The sequence below is a fragment of the Bos taurus genome, chromosome 3, assembly GCF_002263795.3.
Source record: "Bos taurus isolate L1 Dominette 01449 registration number 42190680 breed Hereford chromosome 3, ARS-UCD2.0, whole genome shotgun sequence".
Taxonomy (NCBI): domain Eukaryota; kingdom Metazoa; phylum Chordata; class Mammalia; order Artiodactyla; family Bovidae; genus Bos; species Bos taurus.
Window position 1 is genome coordinate 86,182,436 of NC_037330.1, and position 24,265 is coordinate 86,206,700.

Here is a 24,265-nt window from a genome sequence, read left to right on the forward strand (position 1 = left end):
AGATGGTAAAGAATCCGCCTGCAATGCAAGAGACCTAAGTTCAATCCCTGGGTTGGGAAGATCCTCTGGAGAAGGGAATGGCTACCCACTCCAGTATTCTTGCCTACAGAATTCAATGGAGAGAGGAGCCTGGAGGGTTACAGTCCATGGGGTTGCAAAGCGTTGGACATGACTGAGCAACTAACATTCACATTCCTCAAGTTGATGTACAGATTCAGTGTAATCTCTATCAAAATTCCAGGTGCCTTTTTGAAGAATGGACAAGCTGATTATAAAAGTCACATGTAGACTTCAGGCTCTACTACAAAGCCACAGTTATCAAGACAGTATGGTACTGGCACAAAGACAGAAATATTGATCAATGGAATAAAATAGAAAGCCCAGAGATAAATCCACGCACATATGGACACCTTATCTTTGACAAAGGAGGCAAGAATATACAATGGATTAAAGACAATCTCTTTAACAAGTGGTGCTGGGAAATCTGGTCAACCACTTGTAAAAGAATGAAACTAGAACACTTTCTAACACCATACACAAAAATAAACTCAAAATGGATTAAAGATCTAAACTTAAGACCAGAAACTATAAAACTCCTAGAGGAGAACATAGGCAAAACACTCTCCGACATACATCACAGCAGGATCCTCTATGACCCACCTCCGAGAATATTGGAAATAAAAGCAAAAATAAACAAATGGGACCTAATTAACCTTAAAAGCTTCTGCACATCAAAGGAAACTATTAGCAAGGTGAAAAGACAGCCTTCAGAATGGGAGAAAATAATAGCAAATGAAGCAACCGACAAACAACTAATCTCAAAAATATACAAGCAACTCCTACAGCTCAACTCCAGAAAAATAAACGACCCAATCAAAAAATGGGCCAAAGAACTAAAAAGACATTTCTCCAAAGAAGACATACAGATGGCTAACAAACACATGAAAAGATGCTCAACATCACTCATTATCAGAGAAATGCAAATCAAAACCACTATGAGGTACCATTTCACACCAGTCAGAATGGCTGCGATCCAAAAGTCTACAAATAATAAATGCTGGAGAGGGTGTGGAGAAAAGGGAACCCTCTTACACTGTTGGTGGGAATGCAAACTAGTACAGCCACTATGGAGAACAGTGTGGAGATTCCTTAAAAAACTGGAAATAGAACTGCCTTATGATCCAGCAATCCCACTGCTGGGCATACACACTGAGGAAACCAGAAGGGAAAGAGACACGTGTACCCCAATGTTCATCGCAGCACTGTTTATAATAGCCAAGACATGGAAGCAACCTAGATGTCCATCAGCAGATGAATGGATAAGAAAGCTGTGGTACATATACACAATGGAGTATTACTCAGCCATTAAAAAGAATATATTTGAATCAGTTCTAATGAGGTGGATGAAACTGGAGCCTATTATACAGAGTGAAGTAAGCCAGAAGGAAAAACATAAATACAGTATACTAATGCATATATATGGAATTTAGAAAGATGGTAACAATAACCCGGTGTACAAGACAGCAAAAGAGACACTGATGTATAGAACAGTCTTATGGACTCTGTGGGAGAGGGAGAGGGTGGGAAGATTTGGGAGAATGGCAATGAAACATGTAAAATATCATGTAGGAAACGAGTTGCCAGTCCAGGCTCGATGCACGATGCTGGATGCTTGGGGCTGGTGCACTGGGACGACCCAGAGGGATGGTATGGGGAGGGAGGAGGGAGGAGGGTTCAGGATGGGGAACACATGTATACCTGTGGCGGATTCATTTTGATATTTGGCAAAACTAATACAATTATGTAAAGTTTTAAAATAAAATTAGAAAAAAAAAAGTCACATGTAATTGCAAAGGATGCCAAATATCCAAAATCTTGAAAAAGGGCAAAATTCTTCATATTTCTCTATTTCAAAACTGACTGCTAAGCTACAGTAACCAAAACACTGTTGTGCTGAAGTAAGGACTGACATACAGATCAATGGAATATAATTCAGATTCTAGAAGTAAACCCAAATATCTATAAGATACCAAGAACATTCAATGGGAGAAAGAATAGCCTTTTCAACATACAGTCCTGGGACTGAAGGAGGAAACAGACTGAACGGGCTCCTTCTTGAAAGCAGGACTCCATCTTGGGCCAGACTGTGGACTATGAGCTATATGCCCAGTATCTATGGAAACGACATACCAACTAGAAAACCAGGCCCCCGGAAGGAAGAGCCCAGGGCTCGTACCTAGACTCTCTCTGGCCTAAAAGAAAACCCTAATTATCTGTATAACCAAATAGAATCATACATTCTATTATGCTTATTGGAGTATGACCACAGACCTATTGATAATTGTCCACGGTTAACTACCTAGGCTGAAGGCATACGGATCTTGGGTTAACTTTGATTGTATCTTTCTTTCCCTTTGTTCAGACTAGTTTCAGAGAATTTGGGGAGGTAGGTTTGAGCACATACACTTAGGGTATATAGTTCAGTTCAGTCGCTCAGTCGTGTCTGACTCTTTGCAACCCCATGAATCGCAGCACGCCAGGCCTCCCTGTCCATCACCATCTCCTGGAGTTCACTCAAACTCATGTCCATTGAGTTGGTGATGCCATCCAGCCATCTCATCCTCTGTCGTCCCCCTTTCCTCCTGCCCCCAATCCCTCTCAGCATCAGAATCTTTTCCAATGAGTCAACTCTTCGCATGAGGTGGCCAAAGTACTGGAGTTTCAGCTTTAGCATCATTCCTTCCAAAGAACACCCACGGCTGATCTCCTTCAGAATGGACTGGTTGGATCTCCTTGCAGTCCAAGGGACTCTCAAGAGTCTTCTCCAACACCACAGTTCAAAAGCATCAATTCTTCGGCACTCAGCCTTCTTCACAGTCCAACTCTCACATCCATACATGACCACAGGAAAAACCATAGCCTTGACTAGATGGACCTTTGTTGGCAAAGTAATGTCTCTGCTTTTGAATATGCTATCTAGGTTGGTCATAACTTTCCTTCCAAGGAGTAAGCGTCTTTTAATTTCATGGCTGCAATCACCATCTGCAGTGATTTTGGTATATATAAGGTTTTCACAAAAACTGGTCGGGGTCCTTGGCTAAGAGGAGACTCTGTGTTGGACCCACTGGTGTAATAAACTGCACTCCACTGTCTGCATTGTCCTTCTGAGTGAGTTTGTTTCCTGGAACACGTGGCTACAACAGGACAACTGGATATCCACACAAAAGAATGAACTTAGATGTCTACTTCTACCATATACAAAAAAATAATTCAAAATTAATCAAAAGACCTAAATGTGAGCGCTAAAGTTCTACAACTCTAGGAAAGAACATAGATGTTAATCTTCATGACTTTGGGTTAGGCAATAGTTTCTTAAACATGATACCTAAATCACAAGCAACAAAAAGAAAAAAGTAGATAATTTGGACTTTATAAAAATTTAAAACAGCACTTTTTTTCATCAAAGGACACTATCCTTTAAATAAAGACAACTATAGTATGAGAGAAAATATTTGCATATCATCTATTTGTTAACAGACTTGTGTGCAGAATACATAAATAACTTGCCATACAACAACCTAAAGGTCAAACAATCCAGTTTAAAAATGGACAAATGATCTGAATAGACATTTTTTCTAAAAAAGAAATTTTAATGGTCAATAAGCCCATATAAAGTTGCTCAAAATCATCAGTCAGTAGGAAAACACAAACGAAAACCACAATGAGATGCCACTTTACTCCCACTGGGATGGCTGCAAGCAAAGCCAAGCCAAAACAAAACAAAACAGAAAATAACAAGCATCAGTGAGGTGTGAAGAAATTAAAACACTCATACATTGCTGATAATAATGTAAAATGGTACACCCACAAAGGCAGCTTAATCGTTCCTCAAAAAGTTAACTGTCTCATTAGCATGTGACCCAGCAATTCCACTCCCAGGTATGTATCCTGCAGAAAAATTGAAAACAGATGTTTAAATAAAAACTTGTATGTGAATGTTGATAACAACACTGTTCGCAACAGGCAAAAGGTAGTAATGACGCAGTGTCTACCAACAGATGAATGGTTACACAAAACATGGTATTTGTGTACAATGAAGTGTTATTCAGTCATAAAAAGAAATGAAGTACCAATTCACATTAATATTTGGATGAACCTTGAAAACATTATGGTAAGTGAAAGAAGGCAGACACAAAAGGGCACATATGCTATGATTATATTCATAAGAAATGTCTGGAACAGACAAATCCTTAGGAACAGATAGCAGATTAGTGGTTGCCAGGTGCTGGAGGGGGAGGGGAATGACCAGTGACTTCTCAATGGGCACAGCCTTTCTTTGTAGGCTGATGAGGATATTCTAGAATTAGATAGTGATAATGCTTGAAAAACATTGTGAATGTACTAACACCACTGAACTGTATAATTTAAAATGATGAACAGGGTGTTACACGAATTTCACTTCGATTAAGAAAATACAGGAGGAGAGAGGAAGCATTTGATGATTCTTATCTTATTCCCAGTCTTATCCTAGGCATTTTGCATTTGTTTTCTCATCGAGCCAAGTGGACCATAAATTCATTTGTCCATAAATAGGTCATGACTTGACTGAAGAGAATTTCCCAGCTGGAATTAAAACTTTAGAATTTGCACAATTCCACCTCCTCTGTGAAGCATCCCCTTAACTCTTCTAAGACAAAAAAAAAAAATGTTTACAGATTTTGGAGCAATTTTCTACCTTTTTCCAGCTTCTAATACCTGCACATTTTACCCCTTAGCTTTACTTTTCACATGTATTTTCTTTTACAGTGTGACATGTTCATTGCCTGGTTTCTGAGCTCCTCAAGATCAGGACTGCTCCTTTGTGTTTACAGGTCTGTGCTCAGCATACTGGAGAAGGCGATGGCACCCCACTCCAGTACTCTTGCCTGGAAAATCCCATGGAAGAGGAGTCTGGTGGGGTACAGTCCATGGGGTCTCGAAGAGTCGGACACGACTGAGCAGCTTCACTTTCACTTTTCACGCATCGGAGAAAGAAATGGCAACCCACTCCAGTGTTCTTGCCTGGAGAATCCCAGGGACAGGGGAGCCTGGTGGGCTGCCGTCTATGGGGTCGCACAGAGTCAGACACAACTGAAGCGACTTAGCAGCAGCAGCAGCTTAGCATATAGTACATGCTCAATGAAGGTTTTCACCGGCCAGCTGGAATCACATATTTGGTTCCTGTAAATATACTACATTAATGGCTCCTAAAATAGCCATGCCTGTTTGACTTGCCTGTGCTACACTCAGCATCCATTTCCCAGAATGAAACTAGGTCACATCTGGGACGCATGAACAGTTTTAAGAAAGTTCCGTCTGAAATTCAAAACCCTTCAGTGTATATCAAATGTAATCAAGCTGATGATGCCAAAAAAACTGTAAAGGATTAAAACTTCACTTCATTATTACATTTTTGGTCTTTGCTCTTTTACTTCATTTAATAAGTTTTACAGCAACAGAACGATTTGCACATGTTAAAAACCAAAACAGGATGAAAATGGCAAAAAAAGAAAAGCAAAGCATTTCACTTTATGCATCTTTGTCTTTGTGAGTTCTCCCCGATCCTGTGGTTATTTTGTACAAGGTCTGTCTGTTTGGTTATAGGGACAGCTTTTGGGCAAAAGATCTAAGACATCTCTGCCCTCCTGTAAAAATGTGCATCAACAGAGAAAAGAAAAAAAAAAATGGATCTCTTTCTATAAAGAGGTCCTGAGAATGAGAGTCTCTCCTGATGGTAGTAACATGTAGGATATTTCAGTAAGGGAAGCTCTTGAAATTATGTGCCTTTGGTGTCTTCTAGGGACAACAGCAGAATTTGCTGTGCGGTCACAAACCTTTTGTTGTCCCTCTGCTGGAACACTCTTCATGAGTTCTTGTTATGGTCTCTCTTGTTTGTGATTCTTAAAGTATCTTTATTTTGAAAGGGAGACAAAGTACTTCCTTTCTGATTGCACATCCTTGGAAAATTATAAATCATTCCAAAATCGAAAAGTGCATGAGCACACTAGGCATTCCATTAATTATGTTTATGTCCACTCACCTGTATCCCATCCCCAGGTATGTGAAATGGCACAAAGAAGATTCACATACTTGCTTTCTGCTGCCTCATTTCTTTTTGAATTTTTTCTGAAACCTAGAACAATAGTTTACATCTTCATAAATGCTGGCATTTTGTTGTGGTTGTGCAAGTTAAACAGCCTGATTAATCCTGCTTATTCCTCTTTCTTCTGCTGACATTCCATACTGGGGAAAGGAGGTCATCTGATGGAAAGGATCCGAGTCCTATGCCTCAACTTCTTGTGTGTGAAATCTGTTTTCCTTTATCCTTCTCATACCCCTTACTTCAGATTTATCAGCATTTATTGAATATCTGCTATGAATATTGACTGGTCTATGGTTGGCCTGTAGTTGGGGCTCAAAAATCAAATCTATTCAGTCAGGGCCCTGACCAGAAATAGAAAATATGCTCATGTTGGATTCCGGTGAGAATTTAATGAAGGGACTGCTTACAGAAATATGAATGGAGTTGGGGAAACCAACAAGTGATCCTGAGATACCCTGTGATCCTTTGGCCTAAAGAAGGAAGGGGAGGCCACAGTCTTGGAGCCTGGTGAGAGTTGGTGGTCTGGAAGGTAGCTGCCCATCAGGAGCTACAGTCATAAAGGGACCAGCTACCATAAGACTCTCGGCATTGAAGAGGTGGGGAGAGGTTTCTCCTCGTTGGTTGAAAGGAATAGGAAGCCTGAGGGCAAAGGGAGCCCAGGCAATGCAGCCTGCAGGGCAGAGAAGTGAGGGGAATGGATCTCGGTGACCAAAGGGAAGATAAAGAATATGCTCACTTCACAGTTTAACTTCAGAATAATTGAGGAAGCAGCATTATTATCCAAAGTTTACAAATGAAGACACTGAGGCAGTCAAGTTTAAATAACTTGCTGAAGGTCATATGGCTACTAAGTGGCAGCCTGTGTGTGTGTATCCTAAGTCACTTCAATCTTGTCCAACTCTGCAACCATATGAACCATAGGTAGCCTGCCAGACTCCTCTGTCCCTGGGATTCTCCAGGCAAGAATACTGGAGTGGGTTGCCATTTCCTCTTCCAGGACTAAATGGCAGACCTAAAATTCAAATTCAGGCCTTCTAGTGCCACTTCTATTTCTTTATACTAAAATGGTTGTCCTTCTGTCCTTACGCTTTACTTACATGACCAGCCTTATATTTTTGACAATGTGAGCCTTGTAAATGATTATGACTTCCATATTTAATTTGGTTGTTAGGAAATTCTATCAAATATTAAGCCCCCATTGCTAATTGTGCAGGATTTTGTGGCTTGCATATCTCAGTGGCCTTACCTACCTTTTGCCTTGTTTTTTAAAATCTTTTCATATTACATGTCTTTTTTGAAGAGGTAAAGGATAAACAAATGAGTAAATGAGTAGCTAGTATCTGAATAACCTTGGGGATCTGTGCTTGATTAGCCTTTCCCCTAATACAGACCATCACCGTATAGGGACTGCTAATGTTGACCTCCATTCTCAAACACACACATCTGTTAACTTTGTGGTAGAGTTGGCTTTATTATCACAGCCTTTTTCAACATTGTATTCCTAGCAACCACTACCCATCAATTAATATTGACAGCGGAGTTGAAACCTATTTGCTATGCCTGGTGTAATACGACCAGTAAATCAACCAATGTCTGTTTAATCGCAGACATCCTGAGAGCCTTTTATTAAGCTCACTGTATGTGATGCACGTCATTATAGTCTGACTGCTTCCCATGCTTCAGATACTTTAGTAAAAGGCAGTATATGCAATATATGAGTGCACTCCTTCTCCAAATAATTAAGTTTTCTTCTTTAGACTCAAGTATGTGGCATGATTCCAACGATATCTCAAGTGGTTATTTTAAGAAGTTGCTTGCTGTTTGTTTTTTTTATCATCCTAGATAAAGGCCTCTTTGGCCTTATTAATAGAGTTAGCGTTGTTAAAGCTGCCGGGTCACAATAACATTATCTCACATCCTGAAGCAGCACGACAACACTATTCAGACAGGAGTGGAACTCATTTAAGCAATTTGAGACTTGGATTTCATTCAAGTGCATTTAGTGAAAGTTTCAAAGGACTATTATTATGAAGCATTGCCTGTGAGTTTGTAATGGCACTGGAACAGTATAACAATCAAAATACTACAGATAATAGCAGTTTCTTGGTTAGATAGCATCACCAACTCAGTGGTCATGAATTTGAGCAAACTCTGGGAGATAGTGAAGGACAGAGGAACCTGGCATGCTGCAGTTCATGGGGTTGCAAGGAGTTGGACATGACTTAGCGAATGAAAAACAACAAAAGCAGTTTCTTAGAGTTCCATACATATTGGTAGATTTTAATGTGTTTTCACCTATGTTATCTCATAATCTCCAAATGAAGCTTTAACAAGGTTCATACTAATGCACATATTTAACTGTAGGTATAAAAACATATAAACAAAAGGAGTTTAAGTCCGTGGAGAATCTACCCACACTCACTGATCAGCATCATTAATATGTTCTTTAATCAAACCATTCACCTTCTACTCTGTTGTGTGAAACAGGTTCACTGACCTGTGACCTTTGATTATGAGAAATGATTCTTTTACCCCATTGAAAGCCTGGGCACTTTTTCTTTCTCCTCCAAGTCCAGTTTATGAAACTTTGACATTGACACAGATGTGGCTATTTCTGATTCAGTTATAGTCTGTTCTTTCATATGTTTGAGGACTAAAACTAAGAAAATGTTCAGGATTCTGACACCTTCCAATGTAGAATCTTCCTGGTAGCTCTTCTTTCCATGTTCGTACTATTCCTCCATTTGTTTCAAAGATGAACAATGGACATTTGATGATGTTTTCACATTTAAAAATTGCTTTCTCTTGTAACACCTCATTATTTTTCTATATCACCCTGTGTAGTGGATATCAAGGTTCATACTTTACCAATGAAGATATTAATGCTCTGGCATTCAGAGCTAGATCAGGTGTGGGAGAGTCAGCTGAGCCAATGGTGCCATAATCATTGGTGTTCATCATTTACTGTTGATTTTAAAATATCTGTTGTTCACCTCTGTGTGTACCACACAATACCAGACATGGGGAGCAATACACAGATACACAGAACACTTTGGGACATGTCCTCCAAGCCCCAGGAGTAACTTACTTGTGAGGGAAGACCTCCCGGTCTTTCCAAGTGCTGCTTTTTCTGCCTGGAAGTTTCTTCCTAACTCTTCTTCATTTCTCTAAAACTCATGAATTAAGCAGTAGGTCTGTATTTCCTGCTGTATTCCTGTCACTAGTGCTCTGTACATGGTAAACGCTCCATCAGTATTTGCTGACTTAATAGGGCATATCTTGTCTCATTCTGTCCCTGCAGTAATTTTACTTCCTTGCTGCCCTGTTGTAACTACAGCTCACATTTCTCTTGCTCTGGAGTCCTACTGCCATTTCTGCTTCTGATTCTGAAATAAACTCCAGAAAACAGGTGATACAGAAGGTCTCAAAAGTCTTTTCTCAAAAGTTCATCATGGTATTTGGCTTGGGCCCACTGTCAAGCCAAAACAGAAAGAAGTGATCAGGACAATACTAAGAACTAAACACAAAACCTGGGGGTTTCTGCTGAGGCACCGTGAGAATCCGGAACAGTTGGGGTCCAGCCCGGATTGCTAAAGTGGACTGTGTGCTCCCGGGTCATGGTCAATGTAGCTTTCCCGCAGGAGATAAGCTGAGTCTGCAAGATTGAGAGGGGTTGGGGTGATTAGAAATTGTAAAGAGGTCTACTGAAGTCAAAATGTCTCAAAAAATCCAAGGCGGGTCTGTGGTAGAGATGCAAGGAGATGAAATGACATGAATCATTTGGGAGTTGATTAAAGAGAAACTCATTTTTCCCTATGTGGAACTGGATCAGCACAGCTACAATTTAGGCATAGAGAATCACGATGCCACCAATGACTAGGTCACCGAGGACGCTGCAGAAGCTATAAAGAAGTACAACGTTGGTGTCAAGTATGCCACCATCACCCCCGATGAGAAGAGAGTGGAGAAGTTCAAGTTGAAACAAATGTGGAAATCTCCAAATGGCACCATCTGAATTATCTTGGGTGGCACTGTCTTCAGGGAAGCTATTATCTGGAAAAATATGCCCTGGCTTGTGAGTGGATGGGTAAAACCCATTATCATAGGTCATCATGCTTACGGGGATCAATATAGAGCAACCAATTTTGTTGTGCCGGGGCCTGGAAAAGTAGAGACATCCTACATGCCAAGTGATGGATCCCCCAAAATGGTATACCTAGTATATAACTTCAGAGAGTGGTGGTGTTGCCATGGGGATGTACAATCAAGATAAGTCAATAGAAGATTTTGCATACAGTTCTTTCCAGATGGCTTTGTCTAAGAATTGGCCTTTGTATCGGAGCACCAAAAACACTATTCTGAAGAAATACAATGGACGTTTTAAAGACATCTTTCAGGAGATACATGACAAGCAGTACAAATCTGAATTTAAAGCTCAGAATATCTGGTATGAGCACAGGCTCATTGATGACATGGTGGCCCAAGCTATGAAATTGGAGGGGGGCTTCATTTGGGCCTGTAAGAACTATGATGGGGACGTGCAGTTGGACTCCATGGCCCAAGGTTATGGCTCTCTCGGCATGATGACTAGTGTGCTGGTTTGTCCAGATGGCAAGACAGTAGAAGCAGAGGCTGCCCACGGGACTGTAACCCGTCACTACCAAATGTACCAGAAAGGACAGGAGACACCCACCAATCCCATTGCTTCCATTTTTGCCTGGACCAGAGACTTAGCCCACAGAGCTAAGCTTGATAACAGTAAAGAGCTCAGCTTTTTTGCAAAGGCTTTGGAAGAAGTCTGTATTGAGATCATTGAGGCTGGCTTCATGACCAAGGACTTAGCTGCATGTATTAAAGGTTTACCCAACATGCAACGTTCTGACTACTTGAAATTTTTGAGTTTATGGATAAACTCGGAGAGAACCTGCAGTTAAAACTAGCCCAGGCCAAACTTTAAGGTCATTTCTTGTCTTTGGAGGATTTTTTTTTTTTTTCTGGTAACTAGGGTTTACATTTTTCCCTATAACTCTCATGGGTAAAGGCAAAATCAATTTTGTAATTTGTTTAGAAGCCAGAATTTATCTTTTCTATAAGTTTACAGCCTTTTTCTTATGCATACAGTTATGCCACCTTTGTGAACGTGGCCGGGGACTTTTTTTTAAATTTTATTTTCTACTAATAGCCTAGGAACTACTTTTAATGTCCACTTGTACTCACTGTCACTTTTTCTCATGTGCTGAGATCAATGACCAAAATGAACAGTGCTCAAAAGGATAAACTATAGCCACGGTATTATTCCCTGAAATTGTATAAGGTAGGGATTCATTCCTTTTCCCGCTTTCCATGGCCTGGGGCCCTGGGTCATTCTAATGTAACAGATATCTCATTATTTGCAGTAGAAGCTGTATGTTAGACTTGCACATGATTTGAAATGAAGAGCATGGCCGTAACTAAAACCTGTTGAAGACTCATCTTTGTAAAGAGCTCTAGTTGAATCTTTTAAAAATACTAAATATTTTTTAGCTCCTTGGAGAATCCAGAAGAAATACTACCTGGGGGTGGGGGGGGGTGGTGTTTGTGTCCTCCTCCTGGCCTTGTGTGGCCTAAGTATTATGCAACCTTGAACAGCGTGTTTCATCCAAGTGCAATAATACAAGCTGCACCTTTTTTTTTGGACATCTGCTGGCCTCTTTTATTTCCTTTATGTAAATGTGATTTTTCAGAAGTTGATTGTAAACACTATTCTAGTCCTGTTCTTCATCTAAACTATCGATTTTAATCAAAATTCAGTGCTAATGAAAAAAACAAACACAAAACCTGATAAAATTCACCAGTTTAGTAAAAAATTAGCCCGTTTCTAACTTTTTTTTTTACTAGAAATAGTAGAATCATCAATCATACAGTTGCAAATCCAGATTTTCAGTTACATTAATTGGTAAAGCTCAGTATATAATATCTATGACTCAGTTAGAAGAAATGTATTGCTTTCAAAATAAGTAAAACAAATTTTAAAGGTTTAACAAGAGGAAATATCGTAACTCCATGATAATGTTCTGATGTTGTTACATAGATGTAATCTAAGAATTACCATGTACATGTTTAATTCTATGAAACTTGTTTTCATCATTATCTTCTATTCAAACATCTCTAGATATCTGGCATGAGCACTGGGGATGGTGCATTGTGTGTACTCAGAAAACATTCTTGAAATGAATGAATACATATACCATGACTGATCCTTGACAAGAAATTTACGGTGTAGAAAGTGGACCATTTTTCAGCAATTATTCCATTGGAACCTCATAACAGCCTAGTGGTTTGGATAGAGGGATAACTATGAACTCTATCTTAAAAATAAAAGAAGAGCAATTCAGAAGGACTAATTGATTTGTCTGAGTTCACACATAGTATGTAATAGAGCTGTCTTTTAAATCCAAGTTTTGGTGCTGATGCTTTTCTGACTTGACCTTCAAACTTAAGTTTATGTATGGTATGCTGCTGCTGCTGCTAAGTCACTTCAGTCGTCTGACTCTGTGTGACCCCATAGACGGCAGCCCACCAGGCTCCCCCGTCCCTGGGATTCTCCAGGCAAGAACACTGGAGTGGGTTGCCATTTCCTTCTCCAATGCATGAAAGTGAAAAGTGAAAGTGAAGTTGCTCAGTCGTGTCTGACCCTCAGCTATCCCATGGACTGCAGCCCACCAGTCTCCTCCATCCATGGGATTTTCCAGGCAAGAGTACTGGAGTGGGGTGCCATTGTTATGTATGGCATAAGGACTGAGAATTCTTTAACAAGTCAACTGGCACTCTATATATTTGTAAAATGTCAAAATAAAATGTTCTAATTTTTAAAAATTAGAATCATTAATCTAAATAAACACAGAGACTATTAAAATAAATTTAGAATCTGCAAATAATTGAACACATTGTCTTAGGACTAAAATGGGAGGAAACCACAGGTGTGTGGAATAAAAACAATCATGCTGTTAGCGAAATGTCAGCATCTCTTGGTCTGAAGGACTAAGTAATTATCACAAGAGGAAAGGAAAAATAAACTGTAATTAAGCAATGACTGTAATGGTGTTCTTCTGGTGATAATTGTTTGTCTTTATTGCATTCCAGCAATTCTACTCTATAGATGATATAGAACCTACCATTTTCATTTCAATAGTTACATTTGATCCATGCATTTTTAAATCTATGATTTTAATAAACAAATTGCTTTCTTAAGGTATTTTAAGCTTAGTAAACCTTTACTTTTACATAAGGCACAATGAACATTTTAAATAACCAGTACCCTGTTATTTAACAAAAACAACAGACCATTGTTAATTCATTTGGCCCAACAATTAACAAACATTAACAACTCTGCAGTAATTAGAGCTTTTCAGAGAAACAGAGCAACGTCAGGAGCTCTGTGTTGCTGAAATCCTCAGGCTGAGGCTCGTAGTGGTGCCAGAGAGAAAATTCTAGACTCGAGTAGTAGGATAGCCTTCTTATTTCTTTGTTCATTAAAAATATATATATCTATATTGTAACGGCCCTCACTTCAAAAAATATCTTCAATTTGTAAAAGTACAGATATAATAAACTATCCAAGCAGTCACTATAATCAACCAATCAGTAAAAGAGGAGAGGAGAAATTATTTTATCAAGAATTCGCAGGAAAATACAACTGGGTGTGTATCATATGTGGTCCTGAACTTCATAGCAACTGAGCAACAGAAGGAAACACTATTCTTACTATTTAGCAGAGCCTGGAGTTCTGTGAAGCACTGGATATAAGTCTGTTCATAGAAAAGGCTTTACATAGACAATGTAAATGAGAGCACACTTTACAACTAAAGCATACAGGTATCCCTCATATGACTGCATTTCATAGATATGGCCTTGGTGAAATCCAAAACAAACTGGAAAGAGAAGACTGTGGCGTGGACCACAGTGATATGGCTTCCTGGAATGGGTGCCAGCAGAGACAAGCTTATAGGAGAGAGGGCAAGGAGAGCCGAGGCGGTTGGGGGTGGTTCCCACTTCACACAGGCGTACATTTCTATGTGAACCAGGATGCATCTCCCTTCCTATTTAAAGCCCTTCAATGATAACCCATTGCATTCATGACAAAACCTGAAATTCTCATCATGGCCTTCGAGGCCATACATGATTCAGCCTCTGCCCATTTACAGTTACATTTCCCTTGGATCTCTTTGCTCTCACCATGATGGATCTCTTCCACTTCTGCAAATGCAAGAACTCTTCCTACACAGTATTTCTTCAGAGGCTGCTCCTGCCTGAAATGCTCTCTCCTTGCCCTTTTTGTCTGGCTAATTCTTGTTCATTTATAAGATTTTGGCTTATGTATTCCTGCTACAAAGAAGATCACACTGGCCACTGCCTTGCCTCATTTATAGTAAATAACACCTGCTGCTGCTGCTGCTAAGTCGCTTCAGTCATGTCTGACTCCGTGTGACCCCATAGACGGCAGCCCACCAGGCTCCCCTGTCCCTGGGATTCTCCAGGCAAGAACACTGGAGTGGGTTGCCATTTCCTTCTCCAATGTATTAAAGTGAAAAGTGAAAGGGAAGTCGCTCAGTTGTATCCGACCCTCAGCGACCCCATGGACTGCAGCCTACCAGGCTCCTCCATCCATGGGATTTTCCAGGCAAGAGTACTGGAGTGGGGTGCCATTGCCTTCTCCATAACTCCTGTCTATTGTGAGAAAACATCAGACAAACCCAAACTAAGGGATTTCATACAAGCTACCTAATCTTTAATTTTCAAGTCTCAAGGTCATTAAAAAAAAGAAGTCTGAGAAACTGGCACAGATTGGAGGAGAGTAGGAAGACATTGCTGACTAAATGCAATGTTTTGTCCTATGTGGAATCCTGGAACAAAAATATTAGTGGAAAAGCTGGTGAAATCTATTAAAATCTGTAGCTCAGTTAGGAGTATTGCACCAATGTTAATACTTAGTGATAAACATTCTATGGTTATGTTAGATGTTAACATTAGGGTAGATGGGGGAAGCATATACTGGTACTCTGCATTACTTGCAACTGTTCTGTAAAACTATTTCAAAATGAGAAGCTAAAAATATCTTCTTCCACAGAACTCCATCAGCAGGAATCATTTCGGCAGTATATCCATTCCTAGAATGCTGTTATCCAGATATGCTGGATAAGACTTTGGTTTCCAGAGCCTGGGGGTATATTTAATTCCTGTCCTGGCCACTCATGAGCTATGTTATGAACAAGTTTCTTAAGTATTCCATGTTTCAATGTTCTCATCTGTAAAAGAGAAGATAGGTGGTTATGAGAATGGCAGGGTTTAATATGTATAAAACACAAATAACAGTGGAGGGTTAGTTATCATTGATTTAATTCCCATTCAATATATCATTGTTGAATGATTGAAGAATGAATGATGCAAGGTTTTTGCTAAGAGGGAGTTGCGATTCAATTAAAGTCAGAGAGAGTTTGGAGAAGAAGCTGAGGGCGCAAAGTGGAGGCTCCATGAGGCACAGTGGAGGGGTTGGCATAAAGATGGCACAAATATAAGAATAATTTGTGGGGGGTAGGGCGGTGAAACAAGGAGCAATACTGATATGGAAGTGTGTCTGAGTGCCCTGAATTCTGATTAACAGTGAGGAGTGAGTAGTCTCTCTAGGGCATGCTGCCTTAGGTAGGTTCTTCACTTGAACCCCACTCTGCATTTGCAGGAGGCTATCCCCTGCAGGCTGCATTTCTCAGCCTTCCATTTCTGCTGGTTTCCAGCTCAATACGGTCAATTGGGCTTCCCAGGTAGCTCTGTTGGTAAAGAATCTGCCTGCAATGCAGGAGACCCCAGTTCAATTTTTGGGTCAGTAAAATCCACTGGAGAAGGGATAGGCTACCCACTCCAGTATTCTTGGGCTTTGCTTGTATTCTTGGGCTTCCCTTGTAGCTCAGCTGGTAAAGAATCCACCTGCAAAGTGGGAAACCTGGGTTCGATCCCTGCGTTGGGAAGATGCCTTGGAGAAGGGAAAGGCTAGCCACTCCAGTATTCTGGCCTGGAGAATTCCATGCACTGTACTGGACTGTATCAGCCATGGGGTCTCAAAGAGTCGGACACGACTGAGTCACTTTCACTTCACTTTCACAGTCAATAGGAGGCAATGTTGAGATGCTGCAGAGTGGGAGACTGGAGTCCCTGGCTAGGGCAATGACTCCAGCAGCAGTGACATTTCACCCATGAACAGTCCTGCCATGGCCTCAGTTTTTGCCCAGGGGCCAGTCATGTCACCACCTCCTCTGTCCCTGTAACTTAAGAGTCTTAATGGCTCCTTCTGTGAGTATTCTCACAGAATAACTCCTTCTGTGAGTTATTCTCTGGGTTGCCTCCCTGTCCTCTGTTTGGCTGTCAGTCCCTCCATTACCCGTGTAACTTATTCCCAGTTTTGAAACTGCTGTTTAATGAATGCTCAGGTGGTTTCTGTTTCCTGGTTAGATTCTGACAAAAACAAAGGTCGTGGTGAAATTCCCTGTTTTCCAGATGGACTGAAACTCTGGGGCAAGGTTTCCCAGCACTCCATGGCTTGTTTTCCTAATTATCTGTGACAGTCAGTGTGCTGTGAAGTATCCTGGGCTTCAGGGATTGTGAAGTTCAGAAGAAGGTGGTGTTTCTGGGAGCCAGTGTAGGATTACTGAAGCACCACTGCTTTCCAGACAGTCCCAGACAGGTAAGAAACATCTGATGGGAGGAGGAAGTGTCAGAATCCCAATGACACACAGCCAACCCCAGTGATGGGTCAACAGGGTTTATATGGGCAAAAGAGCCCCCCTGATTAGAAGTATGCTCAAGTACTGGAGTCAGAGAAGGGGCATCCATACCATTCCAGGTGCTTTAAATAAACCTGACTTGCCCATGCTGGTACTTCATGCACAAAGATGCTACTATCATTAGCATTGTGTCTCCAGCATTCGTTTAGACAGCCTCTCACATGCGTTCTTGTTCTCTTTCTCCTCATTTGGGCTCCATTTCCCACACTTATTCCTCACTTTGCCCTTGGGAAGGGCAACCTGGCTTGGCTGGCTGCCCTACCTTGACCTTGGTGTCCCTTCCAGGACATCATTCTGGAATTTGTCTCTCAGCTCCTCATACCCCCACCACAGTGATGAAGGACCCTCCTTCCATACACTCACTTAGGACCTCACCAGGGTCTTCCTTTCATTTCAATTAAAAATAGGAAACCAAATGAAAGATGGGTGTGAGGGTTGATGATGAGGTTGGCAGCAATGGTCAGGTTAGAATAATGGAACGAGAGATGGGGGCAAGCAGTTAGCTAGGGAGCTGTTAAATGTAGTTAGAACCTGGACTCTGAGAGTGGAAGAAGTGAAGATGTATGGGAACTCCAAGAGATATCTTTAGAGAGAGAGATAATGATAGTAATAATATTTAATAATAAAGACACAGCTTTCAGAGTATCTAATCCCTTCCTTTTGGCCTCAGTTGAATGGCTCTGTAAACATCCTTGCCTATCTGAGACAGTAGCAGTGACAGGTAGGGTTTTTAGGGTGAGGAGGTTTCTCATTCCTATGGAAAGGGTGTTGCAAAAGCAGTTTTATGAGAAGTCTGTTAGTTCCTCCTTTCCACCAAATTGAGTCCTCAAAGAAATTCCTATATAGACATTCTCAGTTCTCTACTGAAAGAGGTACTTTATGGCTATTAAATATTGATCATGGCACTTAAAATCTAGAAAACAGTAACATTAGTTGGTGATTTAGTTAGAGAGTGCAACCACCTACACTCCCATGCAAGCCAGGCTCATAAATGCCTTCTTCTCGTCACCTCTAAAGGTAAGCCTGATTGTGTTCACATCCCCAGAGGTGACTCTTTGATGAAAAATAATGAAAACATTTGTCACCACAGGCTGAGACTGAGAAGTTACCTGCTCAGCCTAGATAGCAACTTATTTTTAGCCAGGAATCCAGGAAGACAATGTATCTGGAGTGTGATATTGTGAGCAATATGGGTTTTGCGTGGATGAAGACCTACTTTGAGTACTGGCTTCACTATTTACCGGCTGTGTGACTATTGGTAATTTATTTAACTTCCCTGTGCTTCATTCTATCACAAAAATCAGGATAATAATGCATCCCTTATAGTGCTTTTTAAAGGATTAAATGAGTAATACTACTGGATCTAGCATAGCTGGTATTTAGTGGCTTGTTATTGCTGGTGATGGTGTTTTTAAGTGTATTTCCTGAAGGACAGGCTCCCTCATTCCTGTTCCATAAAGCCCTCTCCTAGAGATAAAATGAAGTTAGATTGTGGTGGTTCTTTTTTGGGGGAGCCACACAGCGTGGAATGTGGGATGTCAGTTCCCTGCCAGGGATTGAACCCATGACTCCAACATTGAAAGCTCAGAGTATTAACCACTTGAATGCCAGGAAAGTCCATTCCAATGGTTCTTAGTGACAGCTGCACTTTAGAATTACTTGGCAGAGATTTTCAAATATACCAATGCCAGGCCACATCTCAGAACAATTCAGTCAGAATGTCTGGAGGTAAAATCCAAACAGGTTCTTCTAACATGCAATTGGGAGTGAGAATCACCAGCTTAGAGGAACCATGGATCTGAAGTTGGATGGCATGATGGTTAATTTTGTGTGTCAACTTGACAAGGGCCATGGTGGGGGTGGTCCACATATTTGATTACATGTTATTTCTATGCATGTCTGTGGGGGTATTTCTGGATAAGATTAGCATTTGAATCTAATAGACTAAGAAAGGCAGATTACCATCCCCAATGTGGGTGAGCATCATCCAGTCTTTTCAGGAAGTGAAGAGAACCAAAAGGTGGAGGGAGAATTCTCTCTAATTATATAAGCTGGGACATCGCCTTCTGCCCTTGGGCTGGGATTTTTACCATTGGCTCTTCCTGGTCTTTTTGGCCGTTGAACTTGACTATACCACTGGATTTCCTGGGTCTCCAGCTTAGAGACAGCAGATTATGGGACTTCTTAGCTTCCATAACTTTGTGATCCAATTCCTTATAACAAAGTACAAAGTATATATACATGGCTCCCCTGGTGGCTCAGTGGTAAAGAATCCACCTGCCAGTGCAGGAGACATGGGTTCAATCCCTGGATTGGGAAGATTCCCCTCGAGCAGGAAATGGCAATCCACTCCAGTACCCTTGTCTGGAAAATCCCATGGACAAAGGAGCATGGCAGGCAAAAGAGTCAATGGGGTCGCAAAAGAGTCAGACACAATTTAGTAACCTAACAACAGTATATATATACGTGTGTGTGTGTGTGTGTGCTTATTCTGTTTCTCTGGAGTACTCTAATACAGACAACAGTCTTATGATCCTTTGTGTTCTACAGATTTGAGAAGACTAGTATTCTTCCTCTCTTATGAGCAATATGAACCTTCATTTTCCTAAAAGAGACAACTTCAGTTTACTATCACCTTATATTCAGATCAACCCACTCCAGTATTCTTGCCTGGAGAATCCCATGGACAGAGGAGCCTGGTGGGCTACAGTCCACAGGGTCGCAAAGAGTTGGACACGACTGAGTGACTTCACTTTATATTCAGATCTAGGGTGGAAGGATTTTGCTGAATCTATTTGCATAAATATGATTTTATTAGCAGTATGTTGCAGAGTTATCCAGTGGATAAATGTAAATTAAGTCATGTTTATATTTAGGGACTACTCTTGCTTGGAGAATCCCAGGGACGGAGGAACCTGGTGGGCTGCCATCTATGGGGTCTCACAGAGTTGGACACGACTGAAGCAACTTAGCAGCAGCAGCAGCAGCATGGATGTTTACATATTGATATATACCTATTTATCCATTATAGTTGTTTCTTTTTTTGATGCAATAATTGCCATATTTGGCCAGTAGAAACACTTCAAGTTGGCTCTATTGTTATTTTAATATGACCCAATAGTCTTTGATAATACTTATCCAGTGTAAGATATTATCATTATTAGTTATTTTTATTGGTACATAGACTATAAATACTTGAAATGAGAGCTGGGATTAAAGCATCATATGAGAAACAATAATTTTTAGAACACTGAATTGAGTACAAACACAAAAGCTTGCAAGGAGAGTAAAATAATAAGGAAAGGTTTAAAAGGGTAACACATTGTTATCTCATTCTACATTTACAATCATAAAGATGTTTTTTTTCTTAACCACTTCCTCACCAACTTAATCACCTTTATAACAAAGTCAACATTGTATATATTTCTGGTAGATTTCATAAGCTGCCAGAAGTTTCCTGGCAATACCTTGTATTAAAAAGAGCAGGTGATACCAAGGCCAAGTATATGTTCCTGATATAAATAGCAGGAAGTCTATGAAGTGTTTGTTTTAAGAAGAGTAGGTTTGAAACATATGCTTGAATATATAGAAGCACAATACATTCTCCAGTGCAGTATAACACCTGTGTAGAACAGCTAAGCCATATGTTTCAGAAATTATACTTTGAAAATTACTATGTAGATGTCAAAAAGGAAAATGCACATTTACAAAAAACTAAACACGTTTGCTATTAACACAACTCAACTGTATGTTTTCTTCAAATCCTTTTTAAATGCAACAAGTTTTTAAAAATCTAAGATATGCCAAAACTTCTTCTAAAACCATTAACATATAATAAGCCAAAAATCTAAGAAGTCTATTGTCAAAAAGATGATACTAAAATTTCTATGCAACATTGAGATATAAATCAACTCAGTTTTAATGCAACTCACAAAATGTAGTTATCAGAAACTCCATGTGTCACAAAATAGCTATTGGCAGATATATTTTCCATTGAAATTTTGTTGGTCTCAGGGAAAGAGCTTTCTACTCTTTTTAGCTGAAGATCTAACACTGTGTTAAGGTTGTTCATGTTGTAGGTATGGTTTAGGGTTAGGGTGTGCACAGGAAAGTAAGGTAAGAGTGAGATGTCTCTCAGGCTGCTGTGTGCGACTGGAGAGTTTCCTACCTGGAATATATCATAGAGCAGAGGAAGACTTAAAGTTGGAATAAATGGAAATACTAAGTTTGATAATATTACCAAAAAAGGCAGCATTGTATCTTCAGCTGTATTTAACACTAGCTGCTACCCTAATGATTTGATCTATGCTGCACTAAGAGCTAAAATTTAACTGAAAGGATAATTTGATTGAATTGAAAGATTTATCATAATGTGCTCCTAAATAAATACACTCTTTGAGCCTATTTTTAATGACTAGTTTGTGCACGCTCAGTCGTTTCAGTCATGTCAGACTCTTTGTGACCCTATGGACTGCAGCCCATCAGGCTCCTCTGTCCACGGGAGTCTCCAGACAAGAGTACAGGAGTGGGTAGCCATGCCCTCCTCCAGGGGATCTTCCTGACCCAGGGATGGGACACGCACATCCAGCTTTGCAGATGGATTCTTTACTGCTGAGGCACAGGGGAAGCCCCAGTGACTAGTTTGCTAAGTCACTTCAGTCGTGTACGACTCTGTGCAACCCCAGAGACGGCAGCCCACCCGTCCCTGGGGTTCTCCAGGCAAGAACACTGGAGTGGGTTGCCATTTCCTTCTCCAATGCATGAAAGTGAAAAGTGAAAGGGAAGTCGCTCAGTCGTGTCCGACTCTTAGCGACCCCATGGACTGCAGCCCACCAGGCTCCTCTGTCCATGGGATTTTCCAGGCAGGAGTACTGGAGTGGGGTGCCATTGCCTTTTCCAAGTGACTAGTTTAGACCTTGACAATTAATACTCATTTGTAAGGTAATATTTGATGTAGCAAAGTACTGAGTATAGTACATTGATACAGTAAAGCAATTTGTTTCTATAATTCGGTTTCTATAATTAGGTAAAATAACCAAATTTCATTTAATAGCTATTAATTTGCTGAATAAATCTCTTATTCACAGATAACATGAAAGAAACATTCATACAAATCAAGGTAAAACATTACAAACTCTTGGTCAGTTTGGTTCAAATCACTATAGTGGTTCTATATGAGTACAATAAAATGGTCACTACAAAAATGAGATAAGTCTGGAATATGCCTCACAACTTGTCTCTCTCTCTCTCTCTAGGAGATTCACAATGCACAGAGGGTAAGATTATTCTGGTTCAGTTCAGTTCAGTTCAGTCATTCAGTTGTGTCCGACTCTGCGATCTCACCAACTGCAGCATGCCAGGCTTCCCCGTCCATCACCAACTCCTGGAGCTTGCTCAAACTCATGTCCATCAAGTTGGTGATGCCACCCAACCATCTCATCTTCTGTCATCCCCTTCTCCTCCCGCCTCCAATCTTTCCCAGCATCAGGGTCTTTTCCAGTGTGTCAGTTCTTCACATCAGGTAGCCAAAGTATTAGAGCTTCAGCTTTAGCATCAGTCTGAATTATTCTAAGATATCCTATAATAACAAAACCTGTTTTAACTGTTTCCCAAAGTTGGTTGTTCCTGGGTCATTTTCCCAAGGAAAACCTTTATTCTGGCAAACCCTGTTGGCTCCTTATACAACAGTCCTTCCCTCCTCCCCTTTTCTAACAGAACAATGATTTCATTGGAACAGCAACATGCCCAGTCCCAGTGCATCTTGCATTCTCTATGCCAGTCTTGAGAATCCCTAGTGGCAGACCTGTGATGCAGAACCTGGCCAATGAGACCTAAGGAGAAGTCTCCTGAGAGATTCTTCCTTTATCACAAAGTGTGGCATTGCGAACCAGGCCTATTATCCTATTATCCTTTGGATACTGTTCTGTGAAAAATAAGACACCTCTAAAAGTGACAGCCTCTTACAGTCAGGAAGTTACAAAACCTGAGGTCAAAAGCCTTCTGGCTGAGGTGGGAGGAACAGAAAGATAAAAAGGACTTGAATCTTTGATGAAATTGTTGAGTCCAAAAATCAACTTGATGACTGTGCCTGTCTCCATATTTCTTAATAAGAAAATGCAAATTTCATGTAAGCTACTCTCAAACGTGATTTCTGTCACTTGCAGCTCCAACCATCCCAATAGACAAACATTCTCTTGGGCAATGGAATTAAGAGGGTGTCCGGCTGATTTCCTGTGAGATTGAGTGCTCAACACACACTAGTTGGGGAAGGAAGCATGAAGGGTTGTTCAGGGCTGGGACCAAGGGGATTAATTTAACAAGACTGAGTCTGCTGTTCAGATCACAGCAAACTTAGCTTCATGTGAGTCAGTGTGGTGCTAATAGTATGAGGTCTATCCGCTGTGAAGTCCATCAGTAAGGATAAAAAGAGATTATGCTGAGGGAAGAAACAATCTTAAAAATTTAAGTCTCATTCAAGCTGCAAGTCCTGTGGGTTGACTGGGGGTCTCTGCTCTGACTCATCTTCACTCTGGGGCCCAGGAGGAGGGAGAATCCTTGTCTGGACCACTGCTGGTTGTTGTGTAACAGAAAAGAAAGCTCTGGGGATTCTCACTTGACAATCAAAGGCTTGGGCCAGAAATAACACCCATCATTTCTCACAGCTCATTAAACAGAACTGGTTACAAGATTCCACTCAACCATAAAGAGGCCAGGAACGGGAAGCACTCAGAGACCATCTTCACCGGCTATGGCTCACAGCAGCAGGGCTGGCACTGCAACAAAAGTTTCTAGCCAGAAAGAATGCTTGAGTCCCTTGGATTCTCTCTGGGAGGTCTGTCTGGGCAAAAGCCAGGCCTGAGTTGGTGGCTGGAGGGTTTCAGGGAACTGCATTTGGCCTTGGGGGAGAGAGCTCACAAGCACTAGACGAAGTGTCAGGGTTCTATCAAACAGCCCAAAATCCAAGCAGGACTTGGGCCCCAGGAGGGAAACTGGAGGCCTAGATGTTTACCACAAGTTTCTATTTGCTGAGTTCAGGTAGATAAACCTTCCATATGGTTTAATTTGAGAGGAATTTCTGGGGCCAGGTGGGATGGGAGAGAGGATTTGTAAGTCAGAGTAGCAGGAAGGTGAATTTAACCAACTTATGGTTGAAGGAGAGCCAAAGTTCCACCCAGGGAGATAGTTTCAAAAGTCAAATTTGAAGGGATTAGTGAGGCCAGAAATAAGAGAATAAGTAAACAAAGCCCGAGTTCAGGAGGATTACATGTGGAACGCAATGTAATGTGAGGCATGGACTTTGACAAGTAGC

General features: G+C 40.8%; 2 protein-coding genes and 1 pseudogene across 2 annotated transcripts in view; 1 reads left to right on the forward strand and 2 right to left on the reverse strand.

Annotated features, from left to right (window-relative positions):
* Positions 1-24,265, reverse strand: part of HOOK1 (hook microtubule tethering protein 1) — a 122,308-nt gene that overhangs the window by 90,788 nt on the left and 7,255 nt on the right. The window lies entirely within an intron of this gene.
* Positions 9,785-11,099, forward strand: LOC101903193 (isocitrate dehydrogenase [NADP] cytoplasmic-like; annotated as a pseudogene).
* Positions 11,964-24,265, reverse strand: part of FGGY (FGGY carbohydrate kinase domain containing) — a 523,600-nt gene continuing 511,298 nt past the window's right edge. Inside the window, exon 18 of the transcript XR_003033849.2 lies at positions 11,964-15,426. The gene's annotated coding sequence lies outside the window, so the exon portion shown is untranslated. The remainder of the gene's footprint in view (positions 15,427-24,265) is intronic.